This window comes from Panthera uncia, chromosome A2, assembly GCF_023721935.1.
Source record: "Panthera uncia isolate 11264 chromosome A2, Puncia_PCG_1.0, whole genome shotgun sequence".
Lineage (NCBI taxonomy): Eukaryota > Metazoa > Chordata > Mammalia > Carnivora > Felidae > Panthera > Panthera uncia.
In genome coordinates, this window is record NC_064816.1 from 37,380,568 (window position 1) to 37,394,327 (window position 13,760).

A 13,760-nucleotide genomic window follows, 5' to 3' on the forward strand; every position below is an offset into this window, starting at 1 on the left:
AGCAAAACGTCCAGTAGAAAAATATTAACAGTGCCCAACTCTGGTCACGGTGGCGACAATTCAGTTACATAAACACAAGAGGCCTAAACCATTCTTGAGAATGAGATATAACACCGACAAGAAAAATCATTAGATTTAAAACCACAAACCTTCACGGAAGTTTCTCCAGGACCAACAATCTGTGTATCTCGGTGTGAAAATAATACAAATGTGTTGATCGAGGTGAGTGCTACGTAGTTACCTAGCGGGGCATGTCCGAACTCTAGAAAGTCAGTGGGAGCTCTGGTGAGCTCAGACCTCAGCTCCTGGTGCGGAGTTGCATCCTGGCTATGTTTCCTTTAAAGAATCTCCCAACGTGGGAGGAGACAGGTGATGCCGATAAGTGACTTAAGTAGCGCCCCCTGAGTAAGGCCAGGCTTCTTCACAAGGCTGACTCTTCCACAGTCTCTCCTTTTTCCTATTTAGTGTCTCCTCACTGGCTGGACATCTCTCGTGCGGCATCCCTCTCAGCCTTGCCCTGGCCCTGAGCAGCCCCACTTTCTCGTCTATCTTAAGGCCTCTACGAACACCGTGATTTCCCACTGGTATCATTTCAGTATAAAAGAAGTTTTCAGTGACAGTGGTGGGAGGGGGTTGGGGGGGAGGGAGATGATTTGGAGGGGATGGGCTGGCTATCAATGTTTGCATTTGTTAAAATAAGTATCACTTCTATCCTGAAAAAAGGAGTTTCATAGACACAAAACGCTTCTGCACTCTACTTTAGAATGTGTGTGTTTTTGTTTTTTTAAAGTAAGCGTCATGCCCCGTGAAGGGCTTGAACTCACAACTCTGAGATCAAGATCTGAACTGAGATCAAGAGTCAGACACTTAACTGATTGAGCCACCCAGGTGTCCCTAGAAAGTTATTTTTTTTTTGTTTGTTTATTTTTGAGAGAGAAAGAGAGAGAGAGAGAGAGTGAGCAGGGAGGGGCAGAGAGAGAAGGAGACACAGAATCCGAAGCAGGCCCCAGGCTCTGAGCTGTCAGCACAGAGTCCGACGCGGGACTCAGACCCACAAACCGCGAGATCATGACCCATGCTGAAGTTGGACACTTAACTGACTGAGCCACCCAGGTGCCCCCTCTTTTTTTAATGTATTCATTTTTGAGAGAGAGAGAGAGAATGTGATTTTAAAACAACCTGCTGTGTATCTAAGAAAAAAAACACACAACACAACTAGGCTTACCTTGACCAGAATACTATGATATTAGTATGACTACCCAGACCTACACATGGACAGAACCTAGCGGCTACAAAGGGCCTTAACACATATTCTCTCATTTCATCTTCCTACCCAGTGGCGGGAGCATTCACTCTGCCACCCAGATGAAGAAACTGAAGTTCAGAAAAGTCAGGCAGCCGCGTGCAAGGTCAGGAAAGCAGCGGGCTGGCATGGAGGGTGGTGGGAGCTAGGCTTCTCACGCAAATGGCGGTGCTCTTTGCAACCACCAAAACAGCTCCCCAGCCCCCCTAAAAGGCTTCTCTGATGGGCCTGTGGCAATGAGGCTCCTTATTCAACAAGCAGCAGAGCCTCCGTGTGAAAGACCCACGTGAGGTGGGTGTGTTAGGCCTGGGAGCTCCCGAGTTAGTGCCACACTCACAAATGAACACGTAGGCCAATGTGCCAAGTGCCACAGAGGGGCTAAGAGAACATGTGAGGGCCTCCAATGTTGCAAGAAGGAGGGCTCCTGTCTGGCTGGAAAGCTCAGGACTGGCTTCCTGGAGGAGGGGGCCTTGGCACAGGCTCAGAGACTGGGGAGGGGTGAGCAGGCAGGGACGGAGGCGGGAGGCTGGGGACACGAGGGGCGTGGCTGGCCGCAGCTTGGTGCACACACATGTCAGAGAGCAGTGGGGTCAGCACTGGAGACTGCGCAAGGCGGGGGTGGGGGTGTGTGGGGGCAGAACCATGGTATACTTTGCTCATGGCTGGAATCTCAACTACAGCTTTAAATTATTAAGGGTCCTGGAATGCCACAAACTTCTGAAAACTGCCTGTCAGGATCACACAGATACTTGGAGGAAAGATCTTCAAACCAAGTGTCAGAAATGAGAGATGAGCTTGTGTGACCCCACTTCACCGCGCACATGTTATCAACCCTTAGTCACCGGATGGTGGTGGTGCGGCTGCGTGGAAGGAGATCCTACAAATAAAATAGGAAATATGTGGATGTGTGTGTTTTGCCTCCATATTAAAGGGAAAAAAAAAAAAACCCTTTGGGTTCTTCTTTCCAAAATTGTGATATAAAGGTATGAACCTTTCATTTTTTGAAGTCTTTTTGGGAAAGGCGTAAAGCACGCCCAGGACAGTCAGGGGACCATATTTTGTGCAACAGCAATTCTTCTAAATATAGAACGCACAGCGATCACAAGAGGGATGCGAGCGGTGTCCTTGGATGCTCCGCAGAACAGGCGGATGACAAAGCTGCTAAGAAGGTTTACATCGAAATCCTGCGCTCCCCGATTTAGCAGAAGGCTTATTTCGCTCTCTCGCATGAGTGGGTTGCCGGAGCAGACCCACGGCAGTTGCATTTTGAATCCATTCTTTGCCTCGTCCCAGGCCTGCCTTAAAGGTACACACTTCCCACGGCGCCTCTGTGGCTCAGGTGGTGAAGCGTCCGACTTCAGTGCAGGTCATGATCTCACGCTTCGTGGGTTCGAGTCGCGCATAAGGCTCTGTGCTGACAGCTCGGAGCCTGGAACCTGCTTCGGATTTTGCGTCTCCCTCTCTCTCTGCCCCTCCCCCGCTCACGCTCTGTCTCTCCCTCTCAAAGATAAACAAACATTAAAAAAATCCAAAAAAAAAAAAAAAATTAAAAAAGGGTATCCAATTCCCCCAGAACCGGGAATTTGCTTTTTAACCAGGGACAAGTAAATTTCCTCACCCAAACTCCACCTATCCCTAACGGTTGCCAGATATCACAGGCTGATCCCTTTCTTTTTTTTTTTTTCTTCTTTTTTTTTTTTTAAACCTTACCTTCCCAACAGAAACATAAAAGGGAGATCTATAAACATTTCAGACTGCTAATATACAACCTCTTCTTATTCTCCTAAGCGGAAACTTTGCTCTTGGGAAAAAGGTGAGCATCTACTAAAAAGTAATTTTCTCTGTCAGGAAGGCTCGCCGGGCACTTGGTCGCAGCTGAAATGTGTTTTAATAAGGCCTTTCTCCTTTACAAGCCGGCTGCTTTCAGCCCCGTCCCACAGCCCGAGCGGGGAGGAAGATGGCTCTCAGACATCCTTTTGTTGCTGTAATCAGAGCCAGAAGGGCCGTATTGACTTTCAGGCCTTGGGGAGTTGTAGTTCTTTTGTATCCATCTCATCCAAGAAATCAAGTTTGATTAATTTGTCATCAAGGAAAATGTGTGATCCACTCAGAGCCAGGCCTTTGAAGTGGAAAGGCTGAACTCGGCCTGCAAAGACCCGGGCCGGCGGGCGCAACGGCAGCAAGTGCCCAACGGAACAAGTTCCTCTGTGCAGGGCTGCCTGCTCTCATTTAAAACACTCTAAAACAACAACAATAAAACCCTTTGCCGCACAAGTGTTCCGAGCTGGACTGCTCCCCGTCCAGAGTCTCCCCTTGTTGACTTCAATTCTGAAAATAGAGCTATCCAAAGCAAGGAAGGACCAGGCGACATTTAGCCGCGGCACAAAGCTTGGGGGTGGGAGACTCTGACCTCCCGCCAATCTTAAAAGACCACTTCGAGTGGGAGACTCGAGAGGGCTGAACTCAGTGTCAGCACGTGCTTCTGGAATGAATAATCGGAAGGGGTCTCCAACTGGGTCATGGGACAGATGCTCGTTTACGATGCTCTGGTCTTGTTAACCTGCACTTAGTGGAGTTGCCGAACTGCTGAAAATGCAGAAGGCAGTGGCCCCAAGATATTATTTAATCCAAGACTTAGTGTCATATTTCTTGTTCAGATGCTATATATGCTTTACAAGGAATTACAGGGCTTTTAAACATTACAGAGCAAGCAATCTTTAGACATTCCACAGTGTTAGAATCCCCATATTGAACATGTTGCTGCATAGGTCTTTTTATGGTGGTTACCCCTCAGGTATACACATAAAGACACAGTGACTTAACCAAGCGAAAGTCCAGGGTTTGCTTGGCTTTTAAAGCTGTTTGAAAAGCACCAACAAATTATAAACAGTCTTTGTGGTTACTAAAGTTGGTGTCAAAACAATTATTAGAGAATTTTACAACAATAACGAGATTGGTAAAAACATGCAGCTTCAGAAATCTGAGGATATTTTAACTTAAGCACAAAAACCAACTCTGCTTGGGACGATACTTAAGCATTCCTTCACCCAGCCTGCATTGAGTTCACAGTGTTGTGTCAGTATGTGGAGCTCAAACATGTTTGAGATCTACTTCCTGCCTTTCTGAAGGTCTAGTACTTCCGAAGTTGTAACGGTATGTACCAATCCACTCAACTATAAGCTCCACGAAGAACGGATGATGTCTTGTCTTGTTTACTTTTGTATCCTCAGTGCCTAGCAGCACATCATAGCTGTTCAATAAATACTTACTGAGTGAACGAGTCCATATCCCATACAATCCTTACCTCATCTCTACTGACGCCTATCAACTTTCTTAAGGCCTCCAGCATTAAAAGCATATGTGTGTAATACAAGGAACTCCAGGGACCCTCCTCTGGGCCTCCTCCAATGAGAAGTCTGAGTGCCGACAATCCACAGAGCATAACACAGAGCTTATGTCTCAACAACAAGTTGTCCAGACTGGAAAACATTTTCATTAGCCGAATTTCCTTCTTAAGTATTCCTGAGTAACAACGGCAATAATGTCCTGAGAAAATAATCAACTGGGAGATTCATTCAGGTTTTTAATTGGTTCACGGCAAACGACCCAGAAGTCAGGTCCGCAGAGCTCCAGTGAAGAAGGCGAATTTGTTTGTCCCACCGTGGCGTAAGGAGGTAGATCAGGAAACAAGCAGTTATGAGACTAGTAAGTTTAGGCTGGTGTGGCCACCAATTTGGAGGGCCTCAAACAACTCAAGCCGGACCAATGTATCAAGAGGAGAGTGCAAAAGTTTCATCGGATCAGTTCAGTCTCTTTACCTCCCTTTACCGTGTGGACGTATGAATGTAGTCAACTAGTCGAAGTACCATTTAATAGCTCTCTCCATGAGCAAAGTGCTGAGCTGGGTGCTTAAATATGTTATTGGCTTTGGAGAAGCTCTGTCTTCTTCCCTTCTGTAGATGAGGAAACTGGGGCTCAGAGAGGAAGAGTAACTCGCTTGAGGCACAAGCTAAATGGGATTTCAACCCAATTCAACAAATTCCAAGCTAAGCTCCTTTGCATTGTGCCAGTTTGCTTCCCTTCTGATTGTTGCCATCCAAGGCTAAAGTCTGGGAATCCCAGGGTGCCTCAACCCAGGGAGAATCCCACGGTCTCCCATGAAAACCCCTAAACTCTTTACCAGGACACCTAACACTGGTCAAGAAACCACATCCCATCTTCTCTGCTCTTCTCCTTTCCAATCCCTGGTGGAAGCATTTGCAAACACAAATAGTTAAAGGTCACCAGTAAGAAGCAGAAGAGGGATTTTGCAGGATCCATCTGTGCTGGGATAATCCAGAATTGGCCGTGAATACACGGAAGGGCCTACACTACACCAGTAATTCTTTTTCACCTGCCATCCACACCAGTCAAATGTGTTATTCTTGTACATTCTTTGGAGGAGAGTGTTAGGCATGTGCATCTACAGAAGAACAAACTTCAAATATAAATTTGTTAATTCCCAGCTAAAACCTTGAGCAAGTAAGCAAGGAGATGCTGTATCCTAGTTGTACGCTGGTTTTGAGTCAAATCTGCTCATGTGGAACTGATGCAAAGAAGCGGATTAGAAAATGTGTATTTTTTCCACATAAGGTATGGAATGAAGGAAAGATCATCGATTTTAACAGCCAGGAGATTTGGGGAGCTGGCTGCAAGTCTGCCACCAACTGCTTGTGTGACCTTAAGCAGATTCTTTATACTTTCTGGGTCATTTCTTCATCTGTAAAATGAAAAGGTTGAACTAGGCCAGCGAGTTTTCAATCTTTTTCTTAAAGCTGTAGATCCTTTCCTTGACAAGCTCGTATAAGCAGTCTCAAAATCCGCGTACACTGGAATCCTCCATCAAGCCTAGCATCGGGAGAACTGCCTAGAGCCACACTACCTTAGATGCCCCCTGGCTCTCTGACGCAGTACTTGTGTGACCTTGGGCAAGTTACCTCACCTCTCTGAACCTTAGTTTCCACATACAGAAAACGGGGACGACATTAACGAGAGTACCTCCGAGCGTCTTGGGGAGAAATAAATTAATGTACGTGCTTAGATGGCACGGGACTCGATACACTCTAGTTATTATCACTATTGGTTTATAGCTATGAGCAGAGCCACAGAGCACAGCGGAAGCATGCCAAACTCCATCCCGTCACTGACTTAGTGGGGGTAGCAAGTGCTCACACGGTCATTCTGCACCTATCGTTTAAAGAGCTTATAAATAACATTTCTGAACTCAACTTTATAAGCAGAGGAGCTTCTACAGAAAAAGATAACAGTGATGTTTATCACACGAGTGATAAAACCAGAGAGAAACACAAAGAATGGCTTCCTCTCACTCCAAGTCAGCATGAGGGTAATTTTAGTTGGGAAAACAGGGCGGAACTGGGGGGAAACTAATGAGGGGGTCCCTGGGGCGGCTGGCAAAGTTCAATTTCTCAACCCGGGCACTCTATGGAAGTCTTCTCCAAACAACAAGTGATTACACGTCTGTTTTGGGTGGTTTTCTGTATCTTTGTTTTATTTTACAATAAAAAGTTTCTAAAAAGTGATGTTTCATAAAACAAAATCAATGAGTATGTAAATTATGCCTACTGGCTTCCAAAATGTTAACAATTTGCCTTGCAACGCAAGTCAGTATGGATGTGTTATTGTGTTACTACACTTTTAAAAATACTTTTTAAAATATACTTTACAATAGGAGCTCTGTTTGCAGTATCTAAAAGTATTTTCTCTAGAACCAACCACGTGGAGAACCTTTTTTTGAAAGCCAACAGGCTTCTGTTAAAATTTTATTTATGATTCCATGACGTTTGTTTGTTTGTTTTTTAAAGATACATTCTGAAAATCAAAGTCTTGTTCTTTGTACCTTGCCTATCATCATGAAACACCAATTATTTTTGTCTTAAAAAGGGAACCCTGCTTTAATATTTACCCGTTATTTCCACCGTTGTCCAGTCAGGGTGGGTCACAAAATCCAAAACTTTCCTAAGACCTGAAACCTTTCTTTAGGTCCCATACTTTCTAGAATTCTGTATGTGCAAACAACAAATGATTTAAGCTCCCCGAGTGAAAGAGGAAATTGGGGAGTAAGAGCTTGTCCACATCTTTGAGGCTGGGAGGGGCACACACATTTAACCATAACATCTGTGCAAATGGCACCAGAGTTCAACATGCTTATGATTAGAACGGCTTATGATTTATGCTTGCTAGTTAAATATGCTTATGATTTAAAATTATTTTCTTTGGCAAGAAAGAAGCTAGTCAGCACCACAGCTTAGCCAGATGATGGGAAATAGATACATATTTCAGTGATACACCTTTTAACTTGCTGAGCCCTGTAAATGCTACTGTTTTCTTTTCTTCCTAGAACAAAAGACCTATCTTCCTGTAGGATTCCAGAGATTTTTAAATATCCATTCATTAGGGGAAGCAGTTAAAAGTTCTGGAACAGTGGGTACCACAACCAAAAGAATCACTGAGGTTGGCCTCTAAAAACCTGTACCTTAAATTGGAAGGCAGAGCCTATAACCAAGAACAAGTTGCCCTAAAAGTGCATTATAACCACTAAATGATAAAGTACAGATAGAATACATGGCAGCAGTAATTAGACTCAAATATGAGAAGGAGATCTTAGGAAATCTTCACTCCTTCAGATTTCACTAAAATCTGCTGTGTTCAAGTTAACCGGGCACCACATAACATAATCTCGAATTGCTGGCTTCTGCAGTAAGAGAAAGGAAAATCTGCAGATAAACGGGAGAAATAAGAGTTTGCTGGTTACTTTTTGTTTTTAAAGGGGTGTTTCAGACAGCCAGAAAGAAAGAGCAAGTTCACTTTACTTGGCTACACAGGGAACGGTTGAATCTTATGGGCGAATTGGAGGACAAGAGACAAACAAGAGGAGACGACTTATTCCAACGTGAGAGCAGTCTTAGCAAAAAAGTAAAGAAAAAGAATGAAAATAAGTGAGATGTGGATTCGAAGAGCCGAAGATGAACCCTATCACCAAATGTGTTCGATAGGGGAGTGTAGAAAAAACAGCCGCTTCCTGACAGAGTACCAAAGACCACCTACTATGTGTCATATACCATGCTAGGTGCTTCACACACATTGTGCTAGCTGGATGGGAAGTTCCAATACGTCCTGGAATAAACAGCGTTATGACCATCACCAGACACATACTCGGAACCCAGTGAAGACGAAGCAATGCGAATAATAAAATGGCAAGAAATTTTAAACTGGGGGGAGGAGAAGGACATTGCTATACTATAGAATCCAAATACGGAGTGACAATTCCTGGCAACAGATGAGAAAAAAAAAAAAAAATCTCAGTTGAAAGTTCTACAGACGAATGGCCACTCAAACCCCACAAAGTTACAACTTGAAAAAAGGAGCACAAATTCATAGCAGCATAGTCCCAAATTAGAAAACAGCAAGAGCTTTTACACGAAAAGCCTAGGCATTCGCCCTAACACATAAATCACTACATTTCCAAAGAAGAAAAAGTACAGTCTAGTCTTACCTTATTGCTGCAAAAGGCTGGAATAAAAATTACTGACTCCTAGAAGCAACTTTCACGTGTATCTGAACATCAAACACAACACACAATATAAAATCAAAAATAACTAGAACAGAAAAGTTTTCAGCCTGACCTTAAAAATACTGAGCAAATCACTAGATGAAGCCAGATCAAAAGGAAGGGCATTACACCAGCTTGTAGCCATATGTGGAAAGGCCCCAACTGCACGGGGCGCAAATGGTATACAATGGGGAAGAGGGGGGCACCGGCAGATCCAAAACATAAGGCAAGTAAACCTGCTTCAGCTTACACACAGGTAAGACAGTGTGAAAGGATGAATAATTGTGAATGCAACTGATAAGATTTTAAATTGGGGGATACCTTGTGTTAGATGTCCCAAGTTAAACTGTGCTCACCGGTCTAAGCTCCGAAATCCTTGGTGTCCCGATTTAAGTGAAACTAAAATCTCGAGAGCATACGTGCAAAGGGATGGGAACTTGGTATCAGATGCTGAGTAGTCAAAACGTAAAAAAACAAAACAAAACAAAACAAAACAAAAAAACCCCAACCATACAGCAGTTGTGAGCCATGTTACCTGATTCCGGTCTGAGAAATTTGGGGGGAACTTAATGCAGGCTCACAAAATGAATAGCTCTATTTGAAAACAGAAACCCTCCACGTTTTATTAAAACGTCTAAGTCCCCATTCACCATAGAAGGTAGCAATGCTAACATTTAAACTTTCATATGTGAAAAGACGGAAGGTACCATTGATTTTCTACAGGAAACTAAGAAACACTATTTACTTCATGCTTGCTTCTCTAATACAAAGTTGACAGTTTTAGAAAGCTCAAACACTTGTTCCAAGATGAAAGCTTAAGAAAAATTCTCTCACGGCAACATCAGAAGTTGAAATTTTCACAAAGGACTTGTGCACTTCATTAAATGAGCCGATGGCTTTTTTTAAGGGAGCAACTCAAACAAACATTTAACACTGATGTCTCCAACCTCATGATTTCTGAAGGACACAAAAAGCATAGAATATCCAAAAGGCTCTTTTATTGGATATTCTGGTTGGTACGTTCAACACACACATATACAATGGGAGTCTCAATTTTAGCAACGATGAACAAAAAAATATTGACTTCACAATGACTTTTGCTTGTCATTCACATGGTTTAGGGAATACTTACTTGATTTTTTGGACACGTCTTTGTATGAAAGAACCCCTCCACTTCAGTAACAGCTACTAAGCTACGTCTAAGACTGACAATTTTAGTGGAAATTCATTCCCAGGCTACTCTGATAGTCATTTGAACAGTTTTGCGTTATTTTACATGCAATTTTATAGCTCTATAACGTTCATTTAATCTTGTTCAATGATGCTGAACCCCAGATGCCATAAGATATTATAGAAAAGTAGTTACTGCACATATGGAGTAACTACTTTTTCTGAACATTAATTTCTTTTCTCTTAACACGCTGAAGTGGTATTTAGAAAAGAGAAAAGCCACCACTCTGTATTAAAGGTTTTATATCATGGACTTCCCGAGATGGGCTACTTATTACTGCTGTGGTCCTAGCCATAAAGTTTTTATTTACGAGCAACATCTTCTCAAGTCTTCCTGATAATGGCTTTCTCCAACCTTCCTAGGGTTGTTGGTATTATGCATTCCAGTCAGGTCACCTGAGAGCGTGGGGGAGCGGGAGGCTTTCCTCATTTGTCACTGGGGGGTTGGATATGAACAGGGGTTCTCAGAGTGAGGTCTGGGGGCCACCCACATTAGAATTACTGGGGCTTTTGCTGAAAAGGCAGATATCTAGGCCTCTCAGACCTACTGAATCAGAACCTCTAGGGTTGGGGCCGAGAAATGTGTGTATTGAGTAAGTGCCCTGAGGTTCTTCTGCACACCAAGGGGCGAGAAGGGCTGGTAGATGATCTCGAAGGTCCCTTCCACTCTAAAATTCAAAAACTGTGAATTTTCTTTCAAAAATGGAGTCATGTCAGCAAGATGAGAGTATCTCTACAACACAAGATGGTGACTTTTGGCTTGAATGAGCTAACCTAAGTAAGAAGCGCTCACAGATTTGGATGCATATGTAAAAATAGAAAGTAGAAACAGAACAGCATAATCGGTTGTGTAAAGAACCGATGTGAGCTCTCTTCTTTGTGAGAGTACAAGTGTGAGAACACACTCTCGACGCTACACAGGAACATAGGGTCAAAGGGCTCTTCACCGCACCTCTGTTCCCGTCTTCTTCCTCTCCACCTTCCGACCCCTCTCAGCCATAAAGGCCATGATCCAGGTTCTTACAATCCCGAGGCACCAAACTCTAAAGTAATTTTTAATTGGTCTGCACATATTCTTTTCAAAAATAAACTACCTACAGGCAGTCCTCTACTTTCATTTGTAATGAGTGAAATCTTACAGAAACATACATTACAGGAAAGGTGAACAGCAGACATACATTTTTAAAGAGGAGTTCCATATTTAGAAAGCCCTAAAAAAATAAAAACAAAAATCAAACCCTGATTTTACTTCTCCCTTGCGGCACAATATTTGATGAAATATTTCTGGTATTTCCTATATGTTTATTTCGTTCTTTCTCTTCGTGACTACTTAGAGGCTCATGGAGAGCCTGAGATTTGGGCTTTTTTAAGCAGGTCCAGAGAGTTGGATCTTGTACACATTTTTATGAGGTAGAGGAGAGCTAAAGTTCTATCGGTAATATCTAATCAAATTTTTATAAACCCAGATGAACAAAATGCACTCAAATCTTAAAATAATTACACAAACCTAGCTGGATAAATTACACGGCTGAGCCAGAACTGTTGGCTGGAAGGCAGCGCCACCATGTGATCGCTCCAAATGTTGTCACTTTTGTTTAAGTACAAAAGATGGGACCCTCTATGAGCTGGGCTTCTCATGGCAAGTACCCACCTCCTGTCACTATAAGGCTATTTGCAAACACCAGCCTGCAGCATGACTTTAGTCACTGAGAGCCAGAGAGAGAAAATGAGAACTGTTTATAACGCGGACATCTGACCGTGTCCAGGCATCTCAGTGGCCAGATGAGATGAGGTATGGCGTGCTTGATCGGGGTGAGCCGTTTTGGAGTTAGGTAGACAGGACTTTTGAGTTTTTTCAGGTCAAGGAAGCTTGGACTGCGTATGTAGCCTACAGACTTTAATGCCCAGCTCTGTCGTTTGTGACCCCATGTCCTTTCACAAGGGACAGGTTTGGTCAAGTCTCTGCTAGTAGCCTGTACATTGTGTCCACTACTCAGTGATACCCAAAGTTTCGTTCAGCTATAAAGTCTTGGAACTGTGTAGATGGTGCAGACATGAGCTAAAGTCGAGAAGAAAGTCGAGAAGGAGTCAAGTTAGACTATTTAAAGTTCACTAGAGGTGTGTTTGCTTTTGTGTCTTTCGCTCTGTCAATTTTACCACGAATTTAATAGCCATATTATATTAAATGTACGTGTTTGCGGTAAACTATCCCCTCATTTCAGAAATGTGGAGACGTCCAGCAGGGAATCTTTAAATGGGGTGAATCAACACTTCAGGAAGTGCTTACAGGAGAAAAGTGGAGATATAGACAAGGTCCTTTAAGCTGATATTATCCGGCCTTATTAAACGGGTATAACTTCCCCAATGTAAGCAAGCACCTGCAGCCTAACAAACCTAGTATGGGATAATGGGAGAAGAAAACGGCATACTGGTTTCGATCAGAGACCCTGGCTCTGCATCCAGACCTAAGGAATGACAAAAGCGAGAAAGTCAGGGCTGTGACTTCCATCTGGCTCTCTGCAGAGAGCAGGCTGCACCTGCAAGGACCAGACGGAAACATCAGGATCCAACTGCAAGTTCCCACTTCCCCCAGCATGGGTACGCTGCCCTAAACAGAAGTCACATGCCCCACGAGATATTTCCTTGTATCTCAAAAGAGTATTAGCTTCTTTAATCCAAGAAGGTAATGAGAGGTTTTTAGGCTGATTAAATCAGCTTAGTTCATACAAAGTCTAATAGGAACTACATATTCAATTAAAACAATTTCTAAAGCAAAATCTGACAAAATCCACTCTTAAAGTAATTTAGATAATAGGTTCTTAACATTTGGCAAATTAAATCCTTCTCACAGTTGGTATTTTCCACAGGGTCAGAAACAGGTGCAGAAGTTCTCTGGGACAAAAATGTACTTTGTGTGTTAAGCCATGTGTCATGATCATAAACAACAGAAACTAGAAAACATTAATATGAGCCTAACATTCCTACTTATTTTATTTTTTTCTTCAAAGGCTACATACATGCAGAAGTTGAACATGTCACCACAACGCTTTAAATAAAGTTCAAAAAATAAAAATGCTTCAAAATCCATTTACTTATGGAAATATATATGACAATTATAATGAAGATAGGTCAATCATCCTTTTTTCTAATCTATCAGAAAAATACTTATATTATAAAAAAGAATTTAAATTCGTGTTCAGAATAATTTTTTTTTTAATCCTTGAATGAATAATTTAAAACCAAGTTGGATGTCAGTACAATGCTTAGAGAAGTGAGTTCCAGGCTTTAGAAAAATGGATCTGATATCCTTATGACTCATTCTGAAACCACTGAAGAAAGTCAGTTTAGAAACAAAGGGGTTTTTTAAAAACTATGGTCACTGTGATTATGGTTGATGTGGTTAGTAATGCAAGAAAAGGGCACAACTTTTGTAAACAGATATCGCGGAAAGTTTCGTTTACATTTTTGAATGGAGAATTTTATTTACAAACACAGGTTGGAGGCTTGAAGCAGCCCCACCTCTCTCTGCTGGTCAATACTACAAGAGGGATTAAAAATCCTGGGTACGAGTTCTGAGCCCTGGGCCCTTGTGTGAAATGTGTAAGCACGTGTCAGCTC

At 42.7% G+C, this 13,760-nt stretch overlaps 1 protein-coding gene across 1 annotated transcript in view; it reads right to left on the reverse strand.

Moving 5' to 3' along the window:
* The window catches only part of FOXP1 (forkhead box P1), a 695,473-nt gene that overhangs the window by 675,875 nt on the left and 5,838 nt on the right, over positions 1-13,760 (reverse strand). The gene's annotated exons all lie outside the window — the stretch shown is intronic.